Source organism: Crocodylus siamensis, chromosome 1 (genome assembly GCF_052110815.1).
Source record: "Crocodylus siamensis isolate JL-2025a chromosome 1, ASM5211081v1, whole genome shotgun sequence".
Lineage (NCBI taxonomy): Eukaryota > Metazoa > Chordata > Crocodylia > Crocodylidae > Crocodylus > Crocodylus siamensis.
This window is the reverse complement of record NC_143395.1, coordinates 247,563,082-247,581,321: the sequence shown is the minus strand read 5'-3', so window position 1 is coordinate 247,581,321 and position 18,240 is coordinate 247,563,082.

Genomic DNA, 18,240 nt, shown 5'->3' with positions numbered 1-18,240 from the left:
CTCCTGAAGAGATTTGTTTCCTGAATCAGGAAGGTGTCTGATTTTCTTTTCTTTTCTTTTCTTTTTTAAATTGGGACTGCATGTACTCACACACACACACACACACACACACACACACACACCTCTTTTTATTTTCATCAAGGGAGTGAAGAGTGTTTTAACTCAGGGGTGTCAAACTTGCCTTGGGCTTTAGGCTGGATCCAGATCATGGGGGCTCTTCCCAGGCCAGATGTGTGGGGCCAGCCTTCAGGCAGTAGTAAACATTTGGGTGGCAACTGTGTGGATTGGGTGGCAGCAGGGCACATGTGTATTTGCACAGCCCTCACTTGCCCCCTGCTGCTGAAGGCCATGTCCATAGAGGCCCAAGATCCCTGAAATCTGTGGGAACCCATGCTCCTCATTTTCAGGACTACCAGTTGTCTGGATTAGAATGGTGCTGCAAGCCATATGTCTGACACCCCTGTTTTAACTAAATAAACAAGATTTAATTTATCATTCATTTGGTCTGTGTCTTATGAGAGAGAAACAAACATTTGAAATAGAATAGACCAGGACTGATAAAGCTCCTGACAAAAAAAAAAAAAGAAAAAAAATCACTTTATTTATTTATTTTTTATTTTTTTAAACAACAAATACATCTAAAAACAAATCCTAGGTGGCTGTGAGCATTCTAGGAGCTACTCATTTGCCTCTAATTCTTATATTAGAGAGAGACTTGTATTTGATTTGAGAGAAATTTGATAAGGCTAGGGACCAAACAATTCATACTGTAACAACATTTAATCAATAGGTTTTAATCAGTATGTACACAAGTAAAACTACCAGTAATATTTGGTCATTATTTTACAGTTTATTACTAATCCTGACCAGCAACATCAAGGTCTTTAGGCCTGTTCATGTGCCCACACACAAGTTGGAAAAGTTGATAAATGTATAAATATACTTTCTCCCCCTGCTCCCCCTTTCTGTAGTTTGCAACACCAGTGGGAAAGGATTATTGTCTTTAGGCACTGAAACAATCTAGGATCCATTCATATTCTAAGTTCCACGTTTCCTTAGATCAGGGTACTGCGTACATAGAGTATCCCTCCCCATGTTCCTACTACTGTGCTGCCAGAAGTGTCTGCCATTTCCTGCTGCATGTAATGTTTAAGTTGGAGAATATAATTTTAAACATTGTGGTTTTAGGTACACTGAGTGCAAAATGGTGTCTTAATATTGTACCAATGAAAGCGTCTTATAACATGTCATTGTGCAGTCAAGCCCAACTGTATACAATGGGAGTAAATATTCATGAGCATATTAATACTCCACAGCTTTTTAGCATGCATCTTTGAATTTTACATAGCAAGCAGGATGTACTTATCTTGGCTCCTTCAACCAATGCCATCAATGACTTTTTGCTCAAACTGTATATCACATACATGAATTATTTTTCCACTTCGCAAAAACAAAGGTCCTCCTTGGGGAGGAGAGTATGGTATACTTCAGCTTTTGGTATGGCTAGAACATGGTACTTGTTATAGAATGATATTTCTCTGTGCTCTTCAGAGATAAGCAGCACAGGAGCCCATATCCTGAACTGGCTATTAACTCTGCTAAGCACTGCAGTTTAATGTTATTAGGACCATCTGTTAAACATGCCTGCCATCAATTCTCAATATGACTAGTATAAGTATTTGAGATGTAGATTTAGGGAAAATGGCTTTATGCCTTATAATAATCACCATTTTTAAAGTATTACCATAATCCTAATATTAGTAAAATGATGGCTTTGTATTATGTGATTTTAAAAAAAAGAAAAGTGATGCAGATAATATCTAGTTAATATCTGGGAAATATGGTAGTACAGGACTAAAGGACTTGCTTGTAATAACAGGCACTAGACTTAATAACCAAGCATTATGTCATATGATGCATTCAATAAACTTATTGAGATCCATATTAAAAGCAGCTGGGTTGTTTTTAGTTTTTTTTCTTTATTTGTTTTTGCACCCTTCCACCATCAGCGGTTCTCTAACTATATAACTGTAATAGGGCCTTCTGCTAACTTTCAATGTGAAGACTCTTCTGAACTGTTAAGTACATATTAGAAGTTCTTTTAAACATAAGCTCACTAATGTATTTAAATGGAAAAACATTTGGAGACATTCCCTGTATTAAAATGAAAGACCCAAAGGTGAAATCTAGCATTTTCTAAAGGGTCCTAATGCAGCTTCATTTGTACATTACTACAAATGTTTGTGTTTTCTATTATCCCTTTGTACCACGCAGTCTTACAGTATGCAAGCTCCTCCAGCAGTTTTCTATTCAGAACTGTGCTGCAGCCCTCTCACCCTATTCATTTGATAGAAACAGTGAATATAAGAGAATGCACTCAAGCAAACACTGAGGACATCAATTTAAACACGGAAGGTCACATGATTTGGTACTTGTAATGCATAATTTTTTGACTCTGCTTTGTGGTTCTCAGTTTGTGTGTATGGTGCTGGGTTGTTTGACTCTCCCTCCCTTGGCTTGTTTTAATCACTGACCATTAGATTACAAAAACTAAAGTGCATCACACTAAAGTTGCAATGTACATTAAGCCATAATTACTGTTCCAAGGAACAGAACAAATCTATTGAAATAGATTTACACAATATTACAAGGAACTTGGACATTTTACAAAGCCTGCTGCATAAAATATACTAGAATTTCAACTATTCCAAAATAAAGATAAAAAGTGTGTGTTTAAGTATTTTCACTTGAGGTCATCTTTTAACAAAAACATGTTTTAGACCAGGGAAAACAGCAATGGGTAAATTAAGGCAAAAATTCTTTACAGTTGTTTGCATTTGTATGAATGACCTTCATACATCTGTCTATAGTCTGATCATCCCCAAAATCTCTGAATACTTGATTTATATTTAAAAACCCTTCCTCCCTCCTTCCTTCCTATCTCCACAATGATGAGAATTTGTCCATTTTTATTATTGTTGGCAGACCAAGACAACATATAGAAAAGTTTCTTCAGCCCTGGGATAAGTTGCTTGTCATCAAAGCTCTTCGGCTACTGCACACTTTTTAGTTATAAATTTGATCAACATTTTTTGTCCTGTAAGAGGTGATGATCAGGAGAATAAAACTGTGCTTTAGATTGCTTGGGCATATCCAGATGAGCAAGCACATGCCTCTTTCCCCATCGCAAACCCCTTTGAGACTGGGCAAAAGGCATGTGTGGGAATGAAAAAATTTTCCTTGTGCTGCAAGTTTGCAGCACGGGTAGAAAATTTAGACCCCTGGTTATCCAGAGGTCTAAAAAAATCACTCCACAGAAGAGCAGAGCAAGGCACAGTCCCAGACCATGCCTGGAGTCAGTCCTCCAGAAGAGATGCTCTGGTTTCAGCCACAGCATTGCTCTACTCCTGCTGTCCCCAGCCTCCGGGCGCTGTCACTGGCCAGCTGGACACTGTGAGTATATCAATTTAGTTGCAGACTGACTGAGCACTGCAACTTTATTAGCCACTGGACTTTTTGGTTTGGGATCGAGATGGTGATGTTGGGAAGGAAAGCAACAACAAGTTTCACTTATATATATATATATATATATATATATATATATATATAAATAAATAAATAAATTTTACTTATGACAACAAAAGACACAGTTTGCACATATAATGGTTAATAAGAAGGTTAAGCTAATAAACAGACAACATAACAATACAGATTAAAATTGACCGTGATAATAAAACAGATAAAGAAATTAACCAAGAGTTCCCACTTGGTTAGTAACTTAACAATAGTCCCTCAGTTAGATGCACGTCAAGTTGAATCGGAGAAGTCGGACGTCTTTGAACTGGGCTGCCTGAAGGAGAACTGGTGGAGGCCCCTCAGTCAGGATCTGGTCCTCGCTCTCACAGGGAGTAAGAGAGATCCGTGGGGGTATGGGACAGCAATGACCCTTCTGATCCATCCTTCCCGAGGGTTACTATGACGTGTGTTCTTTTATATCCTATTTATGCTAATTTTTTAGTTATATAGCCATTCATAATATTACTTCATAGCTGTTCTCCTATGTGGTTAAAAGGTGTTAGAAATCATTATAATAAGTCACTGCCCAACTTGGGTTTATCCAATAAGCAAATTGCAACACAGCATCTTTAGATTTGAAATTAACAATACCCTGCCTAAATCCAGCCCCTTTAGAACTCTCTGACTATGCTTTTTTGAGATGTTCTCTTTTGAAAAGTACTGGATAAGCTAGGCAGTTGAATCCAGCTTTTATCATTATCGAGGCTAAATTCTGAGCGAGAGAGAACTACTAGGTCAGCTAATTGCACAGCTATAGCTTTGTCTTTGAGGCCTAGTCAGTTCCACAAACAGTTACAAGTTACATTTGCAGGTTATAAAAATGCAAGCTTTATATTAGACAAAAGTTCCAAATGCCTCTTAGAAGCACATATTTCTTTCTTTCTTTCTTTCTTTCTTTCTTTCTTTCTTTGGTTCTGGCCATCACGACACTGTCCATAGGAAGTGGGGGAATGGGGGGATGGAGGTGTGTGAGAGGCAGCAAGGGGATGTGGGGGGAGAGGTTGGAAATGGAGGGGGGATGTCACCAAGACTGTGAGGGGTGAGGACCTGGTCCAGACTGGTGCCAATTGCTAGTCTGGCTTTGCACTGGAGCAGGGGAGGCTTACACAGGAGCTGTACCTCCCAAAGCAGTGTGACCTGCTCCAGTGCAAAGCCAGACTGGAGAGCTACATGGGGCTGGGCTGGGTCCTGGTGTGTGTGCCACCTCCCCTCAGGGACAGCAGGGCAAATGCGGGACTCGGCACAGCACTTGGGGACCGCACACCAAGTCCTGCCGACCCTAGGGCCCCTCTGCTGCCCAGCTGGGCTGAGTCCATGGTGACAGGACCTGGCAAGGTGTGCAGGAACCACACACCTAGCCCAGCTGGGTCCTGCCAGCCCTGGGGCTGCTCCTGCCACCTGGCCAGAAGCTCTACCCCACCAGTAGCATTGCTGAGCTCCCCAGTCTTGTGGGGAGCCAGGAGCCCCACAGCACTGGGAGTAGGGTGGGGCAGAAATGGGTCCTTGCACTGATTGGGTCCTGGGGGAGCTCAGCAGAGCAGCAACAAGCCTGGGCCCTGCTGGTGTGGCTGACGAGGAGCAAACTTGGTCCTGGTCAGTTGTCTACATTCATTAGTTACTATCTGCAAATACAGATACTAAACTAACTGCACAGTAAACTAACTTACTGCACAGCATCTTATTAATATGGTTACTTAGTGATTAAACTACTGTGCAGTAGAACAGTCCACTACAAAATAAAGTGCCTCATATAGATGCAGCCAGTATGTATTCCAAGCCACTCATAATAATTTGGGACTCCAAAACTGACTCTTGTGTAATCTGGTGTCCTGCTTTGACATTGAACTACACCTTGTGTAAACTTCAGTAATATGAATGAAAACAGCCCCAAGCAGAGCTGGTAGCATGATATGCTCCCTTTTTGCATAGTACAAATCTCTAAGAAGTATGCAAGGCAATGGTAAATAACATCTTAGATTTGACCAAAGCTCCACTCACTCTGCCAGAGCAATAAACAGAGCTCTGAAGCAGGGTTGGATACAGGCATGGGTGAACTGGGTAGCCTCCCAGACAGAAAGGGGGCCAAAAAATGGTAATTTATTTTTATCGTTATCTCTGGCAAAGGGGGACCCAATACTAAAAGTTTGCCCAGGACTGCTGGGAGTCTAGGTATGGTGCTGCTCTAAGGATAAGAGAGCTCCCTATGAAATACAATGATCAATAAAATAACAAGTCACCACAAAATGGGCCAACATCATTGTAATCCCTGGTTGTCCACCCAGGATATGTATAGAAGATGAAAGATCAAAGAATAAAGATAATGTGCATTATTTTTCATTTGCAACCACAAGTGGGGAAGGGAAGGAAAATGGATACTATATTGAACAGAATCACCAAGTGTGAAATTTAATTTCACTGTAGCCCACTAATGTTTAGTTGTAAAACAAAGTATTGGGTCCACTTGAAATTAAAGCTATAATCACAAGAAAGATCCCAATGCCAGATGAAGAATCAGAAAATATGACTCCTTGATTATATTGTGATAAGTCTGGTCAGTAAAATACTAGTTTTTTTTCAAGCACTTGTAGTTGAGTATCTTAACTCCAACTAATTTGTCATTGTGTTTTAATAATGTATCTAAGCAACCTTTTATAGTAGTAACAGTACATTTCTGTAAATCCCTGCTTTAACATATAGCTTCCTGCACTGGCTAAAATGTTCTCAATAGCTCTGTTATATCTCTGACTTTGTATATATGTAAACTTACCATAAGAACAACTCACTTGCAAAATTTCTGTGCAATATCATTTTATTTCCTTCCTGTGGTACATTTCACTGTACCCAATGAGCATTATCTGTGAGTCTCATTACTTCCATTCTCCAGGTAGAGAGTAGGGAACAAGGTAGATTCAGAGACTTACTTTTGGGTCTGTGGCTAAGTTTTGTTTGAGTGTCTTGATTTCTAGTTAGGTATCCAGTCTGTCCTTTTTCATTATCACATATGCATGTGTATTATTCAGCCAATCCTTTTCGCTTAGTGATTTCAGTTGCGTCTCTTTATCTTTTCTTTCTTCTGTGCGCTGGTACTGGCTGTACTCATCTTCAAAGGGTCCCTTAATGGACCACATCCCATACTTTCCACCACACCCAAATAAATCGATCCTTTCACAAATAACAGTAAGTCAGGTTAATTTCATTCTGAATCAGGCTGATTCTTACTGGTGTAGTAGAGTCTGTTAATACATGCAAGACAGTGTTCTCTGCATTAGCTCTTCCTTCTAAAGATTTGCTTCTAAGTCCACATAATTAAAATTAGTTCCATTTCCATGGATAGATTTGATTCCCCACTCACTTAATTTGTCTTGCATCCAGAAATGAGGTGGTTAGAATCTATGTACCAGTGATGTTTTTAACAGCTATAGACACAAACAACCTTCATCCTTGCTGACATAAGTTTAATCTCCCGGAGTGCTTTTTATTTGAGTAGGCTTACTAGAGCTTCCATGAATGCACAGCAGGACTCCATGCTGTTAAAAGCTTAAAAGACTGACTCTCCAAAGACTGCTCTGCTTCTCGCTTTCAGGTATATAATCAAACAATTGCATATTATCTAGCTTCCTAATCAATGATGCCTTCCTCACATACATGTAGCTATTAACATGATTGGTCAAACCATCCTGTTTTGTAAGTGATATCAGTTTAGTTAATGTCTTTCTTGAATGTTTCCATGTGGTTGATCAGCATAGTGTCTAACAATCATTATTTATTTGGGATGGAGTACTGATTAACCTATCAAGCATGATCCTTTTTCACAGGTCCCTGCTGATTCAAGTTGACATAGTTATGAAGGAGTCAGGGTAATTCTATACTACAGAATTGCTTCAAATAATCTTATCACCAAAACATGATAATAAAACAATGAACAATAATAAAACTAAAAACAACTTATTAGATTTTTATAACCTATACATGTTCCTAACAGCAACTCAGATCAGCAACTTTTGAGGTAGGATAATGGTGGTTGCACTCAATCTTTCCCCATGGAACAAATTATGATTGAAACTGGGCTAGCCCTTTCCTTTATGTAAGATCCCTTCCCATTTCCCCTAGATTTAAGCTGATGGCTGAAGGCTGTAAAGATAACATCTATAATAACATAACTACATGTGGAATGTTCTTCTATGTAGCTAGTTCTACAATAGATACCCTTGATTTCAGCAGGTAAGTGTCAACACTTTTTTTTTTTAAACAATTCTAGGGAAATAAAATTTCAAAGAATGGGAGATTTGTTTGTTTGCCCATTAAGGCTACATAAAATTGGAGCAAATTCTTCCCTTCCCTACTTGTAAAGCTGTGTTTAGGAAATCCTTATATTCAAAGTCAAAGGTTTGAATTCATTATGTGCCTCTTGCTACACAGGCTGAGGATCTACCTCTATAGTCCTATGGTGTTTATTTAATTGCACGTATTTAGTACAATTGTTGTGCCTATCAGCCCTACGAAGGTTTCAGCAGAGTATTGAAGTAACTTCCAAAAATATTTATACAACCTACTGGTGGGTGCAACTTGTGTCCCTCCATGCAAATTGTAAGATATGGCCTGCTAAGGACCACAGCTACAAAGCCTGGGCTCTTCATCTCAAGCCACAGCAGTTGATTCTCTGGAAATCCGTGGTCTGATGGCCTCCACATATTTTTTTTTTTCTTTTAAGGGGTAGGTGGGACTCCTACAGTAACATCTGTCTCTTTCAGAAATGTGTTGACATTTGGAACTAGTAGAATTTCACAAATACAAAATAAAAACCCAAATAGGATGTGCAGCAGCAAGGGGTGCTTTTCCTTGAGTGGTCATAGCTTTGAATAAGATTGTATATAGATTTTTTGTCATGCTAATGAGAGTGACAGCAATAATGAAAGATCTGGTATTTTCTATCAACTTATGTCACCCTTATTCCTAATATAAAATTACTAATGATAGCTTAACTTTTCAAATTCACTCATCTGGAAAAGATAATAAAGAATTAAATATGAAAGCTATGGATATTAGACCTGTAATATGGTAAAAGTTTTAACATAGATTGAAAAGTTAAACTTACTAATACCAAGATAAATTAAAAACCAATTATGAGTTACACTCAGGAAAAAAATGAGCAATAGAAGTGCTCTGACGCATGAGGATAATTTATAATATCTGAGCACCCACAACTTTCACCAAAGTGGATGGGAACTGAATGCTCAGCACTCATCAGGATTCAGCCCTTTGATCTCACACATTTCCTTGTATTGGAAACACTACTTTGAACTTTAGTTCTTATTTTGTGGCTCATTTGTGCTTTTACATGTTCGTCCCTATTTCTGGCTCCCACCTCCCTTTTTTGTATCCTAAGGCACTTCTACTCCTTCATCACTTTCATTGAAAGTTCAGTAGTCTGTCAGTAATTGTTACTGTCCTTTGAACCTCTCATCTTAATTTTCATCCCCCACTGATTTTGTAGTAAACTATTCTCCTCTGATACGTTTTCACTACAACTTTTAGAAATTGCCCCAATCACTCGTATAGCATTGGTACTTGAGTCTGTACCTGAGCCTACATTGCCTTAAAATATCATAACATGGATAAATGACAGAATGTTCCATACATCAAAAATTATATTCATATGAACTGTACAAGTTCTGAGCTAATCTTAGGTAGGCTCATTTAAGGAAAAGAAAATCAATTTTTTAGTACTACTAATTATTTATTATTATTAATATTAATCCTCAATTGACATGTTTTGTTCAAAGCATATACATACTCACCTTTTTTCTGGTTTGGATTTGGCAATGAGCTCTTCAATGAGCTCCTTGTGAGATTTAGGTTTTTCCTTGTCTTCATCTTGCTGCCTACTAACTGTTTGCTTATGAAGGAGACCTCCACCACCTCCAAAGTGAGCAGCAGTTAACTCAGCTGACAATGCACCTCTTTCTTCAGTATCACTATCACTGTCACTAGCCACGATGTCATTAAGTTTTTCAATATCTGCCAAAGATTGGCCATAATGGGTCAATTCTTCATCTTCGTCCTTGGGCCCATGCTGTTCAATTTCTTTATCAGTGATTTGGATGATGGGGTGAAAAGCAACCTGTTTAAATTTGCTGATGATACCAAAATGTGGGGTGAGGTGAGCATGCTAGTAGGGAGGGAAAGACGGCAGCAAGACTTGGACAGGTTACAGGGGTGGGCTAACAAAAACAAGATGTGTTTCAATACTGACAAGTGCAGGGTGCTGTACTTGGGCAGTAATAACCAGCAGCACACTTACAAGATGGGGAAACTCCCTTTTTGAGAGCATGGAGGCAGAAAGGGATCTTGGAGTCATTATTGACTCTAAGATGAACATGGGCCAACAATATGAGGTCACGGTTGGCAGGGCTAACCGCACCTTGTCGTGCATCTACAGGTGCATCTCAGCTACGGCCAAGGAGGTGATCCTCCCCCTCTATGCAACACTGGTCAGGCCACAGCTGGAGTACTGTGTCCAGTTCTGTGTGCCCAACCTCAGGAGGGATGTGGACAATGTTGAGAGGGTCCAGAGGAGGGCCACCCACATGATCCGAGCTCAACAGGGCAGACCCTACAATGAAAGACTGCGGGACCTGAACCTGTTCAGCCTTCACAAGCAAAGGCTGAGGGGGGACCTGGTGACTGTCTATAAACTCACTAGGGGAGACCAGAAGGGTTTGGGAATTACCTTGTTTACCCTAGTGCCCCCTGGCATAACAAGGAATAACGGCCACAAATTGTTGGAGAGGAGGTCTAGATCAGACATCCATAAGAACTGTTTCATGGTCAGGGCGGCTAGGATCTGGAACCAACTTCCAAGGGAAGTGGTGATGGCTCCTACCCTGGGGGTGTTTAAGAGGAGGCTTGATGCCTATCTGGCTGGAGTCATTTGAGCCCAGTTTTTCCCTTGCCTAGACAGGGAGTCAGACTTGAAGATCTACAAGGTCCTTTCCTCCCCTACTTCTATGATTAACAATATTATATGAGTAAGTTTCAAGGTTGGTACTTACTGAAGGCTTTGCCAATCTACTCTTTTGTAGATTTCAGTTGAATAATTGGCACAAATGATAGAACAGTAATAGTCTCTTTTCATTTAGCACTTCCTGAAGAATGGGGCGGGGGGGGGGGGGGAAGAAACCTAACAGAGTAAAACAAGAATATTAACGAATTCTACAGGGAAATATTAAGTCAAAGAGCCTGATCATTACCCCACTCCATCTAGTAGTTTTCCACTAACTCATTTGAATCAGTGTTGTTAAGTGTGCAGGGCACTCAGCTGGGAGCATAGAGACTAGGGTTTATTTCCCAGCTCTGCCATCAACAGTTCACCTAAAGTCAGAGTATACTTCATCTTTATGTGCTTCTTTGCCATCTCACCTTTGTTATGTCTATACACTCCTTTGATCAGGGACTTCTCCTTATTTCGTGTTTTTTGGACAGGGGTACAGTGAGGCCCAACTTGAAAGGAGCTAAATTTACAAATGAAAGATATCAATTCTTCTGGGGTACCTACTGGCTTTTTTGCACCTAACCTATGATGAAAGCATTTGTAAAGCCTGTTTGGCTGAAATGAATACATTGTTATACTTTGGTTGCTTTGTTATTCCAGCAACATAAAGCAACCAAGTAGATAGCCTTTTCTGAATCATTAGAAAAGTACAAGGCATTAAGAATGTAACAGTTAAGCTGACCCACTGCTTTCAATATTATTACACAAACTGAGGCAACTGAGTGATTGGAAAAAATACTGAAAATCTAAACAATGATCTTGGTTCTATGTACATATTAATGTTTTACCTCTATGTAAGTTCCATTGACTGAGTAGAATTTATTTTTATATGCTGCTTTATAAGCAAAATTGAGTTCCTTTTTTTCATGTGATGCTTGTCTTTCTGTAGCAAGTGCACTTGCAATGGTGCAATTATGCAGAGGACTTCTTGAATTAACATCTATCTGTAACTCATATGCCAGTTCTGTGCTTGTATTGCCATTGTAACTGCAAACATGATCTATGAACAAAGGCATTCACCTGGGATTTAGGGGGATTGCTGCCGGGTATATACCTGATCTATGAGGTTAGTAGCCATATCAGGGTGAGGTGGAAGAGTATTTCTCTGCCTTTTATCAGGAAGCTTCATCCTAGACATGAGAAGCTTTGCAAAAAAATCTTGATCAGTTTCTCCCCCCCTGCCCAAGGTTATATTGTTCCGGAATGGCTCATTTCTTGACATCATTACTGTTTTCATTAAAAAATAAAAAGACTGGAACATTTTTGACCATCTCTGTTGGACCCCATGCCCAGGTCCCCATCTCACAGGTCTTGTGCTCCTTAATTTTCCTCTCCCTTGGCTGATTAACCCTCCAATTATTTACTGACTGACTTAATCTGTTGATCATTTTCCAATTGATTGTTCTCTGACAGAACTCTTGCATTGATTCTCCATCATGCTCACCTCTTCCCTTCTCACCCTTATTCTCTTCTGTTTTTTCACATCTCCCCTCACTCATTTTCGAACAGACCCATATGCTCCTTTCTACCTTCTTATTGATCATTCATCCCCATTCTTTTTCATTTCCACAGTCTCCAAAAATTAATCATTTCCTATAGCAATACTTTTTTCCTACAACCCTGACCTGGCTTTTTAATCTAAATTAGTCTTCATTTCCACCACAACTTTTTTTTTTTTTCCACTCTTTAGGCCTTTCCCCTCAAACTTCACCTTCTTGCCAGCCCCCTACACTTTTCTCCCCTGCTGATTCCTGAGAAATAACTTTTCCTTATTTTTATCAGATCCCTCTCTCTACTGATTGTCATTGGAACATGGAACCTCATCCTTTTGATGCTGCTGTTATCATGGCAGCTTCCTGTCACAAAATTTCTGTTCTAAATGATCCTTGTAGCATCCTGATTTATTGAAGAGCTAGTCATATCACATCCCATACATCACTTGCCTCTAACTGAAATCTGAGTATTTCCTCCTTACTCTCCTCTTATAATTACTCCCTTTTGACATTTCCAAAAAATGGGAGGAAGTTGGGTTTTCTGTTCCCAACTTCAGCTTCATCAAACCTTTCCTTCCTTCCTTGCACAGTGTTCCTCCTACAATCCTCTTTCTTCCTCTTTACCTTCAGATCCTGCGACTGGCTATCTCAAAACCTCCTTTCCTTCTCTCCAGTTTTGATGCACAGCTCTTTTCCCCCATTCAAAATCATTAATTTTAATACTTCACAGATTCATTTCCCTCATCTAGTCTAAACCCTATCTTCAGCATCCTTTTTTGTATTAATTTACCCCCAGGCATGACTTTCCAAATCCATCAAATTTCCCATTCACTAAAATGACTGTTCCCTCATGTCTCTATTTAATAGCTAACATTCTCTTTGACACTGTTCTGCTTTTTATTATTCAGATGCCTCTTTCCCCCTGCCCTCAATCTTCTACCTACCATTTCCTAAACACTTATTCTACCATTTCATGTGCATATATGTATATATTAATAGTATTAGATTAATGTTTCTAGGAAGTGTAACAATTCTAACATGTAATATAGTCCTTCCTCTAAGAGAGTGGTTCTCAACCAGGGGTCTGTGGCTCCCTGGGGGCCTGCAAGTAGATTTCAGGGGGATCTGTCCAGTCTGGCCCGGCCCAGTGCAGGGAGGAGCTGCCTTGCCTCTCTTTCCTCCTCTTTCTTCCCTCCCCTAGGGGCCAAGGCAAGTCCTGAGGAAGGGGTAGGGATAGGCCTGCCCTGCCCAGCTGCACAGCCTCCATTCTGCAGGCAAAGCTGCAGGAAGGTGGGTGAGTCTATGCAGTACTGCTGCTTGGGTGAGTGGAGCCCTGGGTCTCCCCACCTCATCCAGGGCCATGTGGGTGAGGCTGGGGAAATAGGCCAGTCCTCTCCTGTGCAGAGAGGGGCCTCAGGAAGGAAAAAGGTTGAGAACCCTTATTCTTTACACTGTATAGTCCACACTTTTATTTCATCTAACAAGTTGTATTTTCTCATGGGGCATTTGTTGGTTCTTCAGGATGAAATAACCTTCATTCCTTCCAAAGGAAATGGCCTTTCTGTCTTTAATTAGTATAACCTTGCATCTCATTCCATTATACAGTTTACCTCGCTAACTAGAGTAGTTGGGTGTGTGTAGATGAAATGGGGACCCTAAATTGAAGTGGTGGGTTTTTAAAAAAACAAACAAACAAAAACAAAAACAAACCCCACCACTTCACTTTAGGGCTGATTTTATTTTAAACCCCATGCACACACCCCACTCGCTTGCCTCTCCAGTGGGGAGGGGAGGGTGAGCTACCGGCCAGTGGAGCAGTCCCAGGGATGCCAGAGGGGAAAGAAGGACTAGTGCTTCTCTCTGTGGCACTTGCCTGCCCAGCTTGGGCAGTCCTAGGGGGCATCACAGCTGTGGAGGGAAGCACTGGGTCCCTGTGCAGCACAGGCAGGCAGGCTGGCTCTGGGGGGGCAGGTGGAGATCACACTCGCCACTTTTCTTGAGCAGGGTCTGCCTCCCTGGACTGCTGCCAGGCTGCCTGCAGAGCTTCCTGCAGAGCCATGGAGCTTATACAGAGCCCAGTGCTTCACTCTGTGGCTGAAGAGGCAGCAAACTAAAACTCCTCAAAGTCGTAGTTTGCTGTGCCCCAAATCACTTAAGACACATTATGCTGCTGAATTTCCTATAGCAGCTGGAATTGATGCTCAATATGCCACTGAGTCATGCAAACACCAACACCATTAGAGTGTTGCAAAAGCATTTAGCCAGCTTTAAAGTGTCATGCACACATGCCTCTCTCTGTCTGTACATGACTGTTTACATTCATTGGTCCAATTCATAATGACTCAAGCTGTAACTATATTGCCCACTTAAATATACTTGCAAGTTTTTACTTGAGCTCAGAACTCATACAATTGAGAATGAATTATTCATTTAAGTTTTAAAAAAATACTTTCCAAAAAACCCTCTTGTGGTGTCTAGAATCCCTTTACATGTCTTAAAACCTAGTTCCTTTGTTTCAGTTACTATCAGAATCTTCTCAGAATGGAGGCAGAAGCTAGTGGTGGCATGTATGTATGTAGTTAAACCTAGTAAACACCAGTTATTTGGACCTCCTTATATTTTCTGTGTGGTTACAAAAAATAGCAACAAATATATATAATATGGTATTTGGAAAAGAGCATCAACTCCTCCAGTCAGTCTTTGACTTCTTTTATGCGCACCATATATCGTATGGATTTGTTTTTCATTTTAATTTGCAAATTATAAAAATGAACATGAAATTACCTGTATTTTATTTTACAAACAATAGCAAAAAGAAAACAATCAAGAAGTCCATAACACTTTTTTTTAGGTACAATTAAAAAAAAAAAAAACTCATAATGAATTTAAGCTGATAGGTCCTCTAACTTAACACAAATTATTTTTGTGGCCTTTTTCATGAGAATGGCCAAGAATTGGATGCACAACCTAAGTGTTTCATTTTGAATGTATTCAGTGTTTTTCCTGAATCCCATGAGAGATAGGACATAATGCACCTGGTAGAAGATAATAGACAAGAACTAGGAGAAGGAAGTGGTTCTGCATGAAGATCTCCACAAAGTAAGTTTTTGCTTGAGCATTTCAAAACTTGAGATGACTTGACTAGATTTCAGAAGGCTGATAGTGAAGGGGATACTGAATGAGAGAGAATACCAAAAGTTATAGGAAATCTACAAGGAATGTGGGGAAGAGCCCATTCTGGAATATCTTGAATTTAGGGTTGTGGAGGACATGCAAGAAAGTAGTCACAAGAAAAATGTATATGGGCTTCATTCAAGAGGAGGATGTACAATTTTGGCTACTGAGGTACTACAAGAGGGGAGAATGTGGACAAGATCCAAGACCCAGATGAGATTTGCATTGGGGCATGGAGAGCCTAGGTATTACTCTGGGTGGATTCAGTAAAGAATCCATACGGGTAGGGTATGGCACCTGCCTCTGGGAATTACCTTTAGGACCCCACAAAGGACTGGTAGTTTAATACAGACAGCCCAAGTTATGCTTGAGGTGCAAGGAGGAGGGGCATCTGGCAACTACCTGCCAATATAAGACTTGCATGGCATGTGGAGAGAAGTATCACAGACTATAAGAATGGAAAGAATGGAAGTGTAATTTTGCAGAGAATAGGGTTATCTGTAGGGAAGCTTCAGTCCCCAATTCAATTTGACCCAATTCGGTGACCGAATCTCCAAATCAAAATCGAATCAGGTGACACTTTAATTTCTCTGAATCAGTTTGGAGGTTTCCAATTCGATTGGGAAAGATTTGGTGATTCGGACACAGATGCAACTTTTAAATGTTCCTTTTTTCTATATATCTCAAGGTAGCAGGCAGCTCATGAATATTGCGATGCTGGGGTGGATGGAGTGTCCCACAGGAGTGTGTGTGTGTGGCGGGGTGGTCCCCAGTATGCTCAGCAGCAGACCTGGAAGTGGGCTGGAAATGCTTCTGGTCCACTTCTGGGACTGCCAGGGAGCACTCAGGGAAGCCTCCCCATTCCTCTGACTCAGCAAGTAGTGTCTCCTGAGTCTGGGGGAGCACCCAGGGTCTCCTTGTGGCTGATTGCTGAGCTGGGGGTGGGGTGGGGTGGGGTGGGGTGGCGGGGCTGAACACTCGTCAGTGGACCAGAAGTACTTCCAGTCCATTTCTTGGGTTCATTGCCAAGCATGTGGGGGGCCTTCCCTCACTCCACCGGAGGCGGTTCAAGCACCCACTTTGAACGCCTTCAAGACACGTTTGGATGCTTATTTTGCTGGGGTCCTATGATCCCTGCTGACTTCCTGCCCCTGGCGCAGGGGGCTGGACTCTGAACCTCTGGGGTCCCTTCTAGCCTAAATGTATATGAAAATCCTGTGGGACTCTCCATCTGCCCCAGCACTGCATCATTCACAAGCAGTGCCTGGTACCTTGAGGTATGTTTTTAAAAAAAAAAAAAAAAACCACAAGAACAAAATATTTTAAAGTTGTGTTGATAGTTGAATCGCTGATATTCTTTTTTTGTTTTGGTCTGGGTTTTTTTTGGATTTGGCCAAATCGAATTGGGGACAGTGATCCAAATCAATGAATCAAAACATTTTCCTTGTTTTGGGCTGAATCCAAATGGAATACAGCCCACTTTGCACACGCCTATTCATCTTTTCTGCTCCAGCCCCAGATCAATTGTAAATACTCTCTCCAACTTGTCACCTTTTGACTGTATGGCAGGAGAAAGTGGGCAGGGAGAAGGATGGGGAGGGACCACTGGGAGTACAAATGAGGGAAAAGGAAGCAGATAAAGCAGGGGAAAGTAGGACATGGGGGGGAGAGAGCCTATGGAGGAGGAATCAAGAGGAAGAAAAAAAATGAGGGGAAAGAGAACAGGGAAGAAGGGAGTACGGGAGGAACAAGAAGAGGGCAAGGAAGACTGGGGGGGCTGGGGAAAAAGAGGTGACAGATGAGAGGAGGAAGAGAAAGGGTCAGAGGGAAATTGTGAGGGTGTAATAGGAGGAACAGAAGAAGGTAGAATAGAGGTGAAAAGGATTAAGGAAAATCTTTTTTCCCCCTATGATGATTTGGAGGGGGGGGCACACACCACATCTTGTATCTGAGTAAATATGATAAACTTATTCAATCGCTTTCTCTATTGTTTTCTCAACAGAACGTGCAAGGCAATTGTCCCACCTTCAGTAGTACTCTCTTGAGAAGTGAAAAGACTTTTATATGGAAATATTTTATTTTCCACTCTTCATTGCCTACCAATTACAGTCTAACTTATTTAAAATCTAAAAGGTGAATGCATCACATCAATGTAACAATCCCTTAAAGCATCCAGTGTTTACTCTTATATTAATAAAGTATCATCTTAAGCCTTAGTTCAGTGAGGTACTTAAAGTTCATACCTTTCAGTTCATCCTTTCTAATGCTTTGGTTTGGGGAAAGTACCTGAGCATGCATTTCAGTCAATCTTATTAAGTGCAGCACTTCTTTTCAGTGGGATATAAGTATGTGCTTTAAAATTAAAGACTGTATTTAAGTGCCTTCCTGAGTAAGTATGGTTTTCTATTATAAGGCCCCTATCTTTTAGCATCTGTGGCTCTTTTGTTTCCATCCAGGTTTGCTGCCCAGTCCTTTTTTATTATCCAGTTTTCAGTCCTAAGTTCCCTTTTGTTGGGCTCTGTCATTAACTCAGCACCTTTTGTTTTTTTTTTCTCTTTAGGGGTGATTTAAAAAAAAATGTAAACAATTTTTACTTAGTAACTTGCAGCACAAAGGAACAGGGGGAGTAGAAGGGATGCAAACTGACAATTAACATTTGTATGAAACGTCACTGTGCAGATAGAGTAGAGCATATACAGAAATGGTACCTGCCTAGTTTAAAAAAAACAAACAAAAAAATAGTCTTAACACATTTAAAAGTTGCAAAGTTCATTAGTACTTTAGTTCTTTTTCCATGAATACAGAAGCTTCTGGGAGAATCTTGTACAAAGCATTGGCATAAATATACAGTTACAGTTTAGACAAACAAGGTTTTTTGGGTATATCTAAAGTAAGCTTTCAGGCACAAACACCCTTCGTCAGGGTGCTTCCTCAGCCTGACAAAGG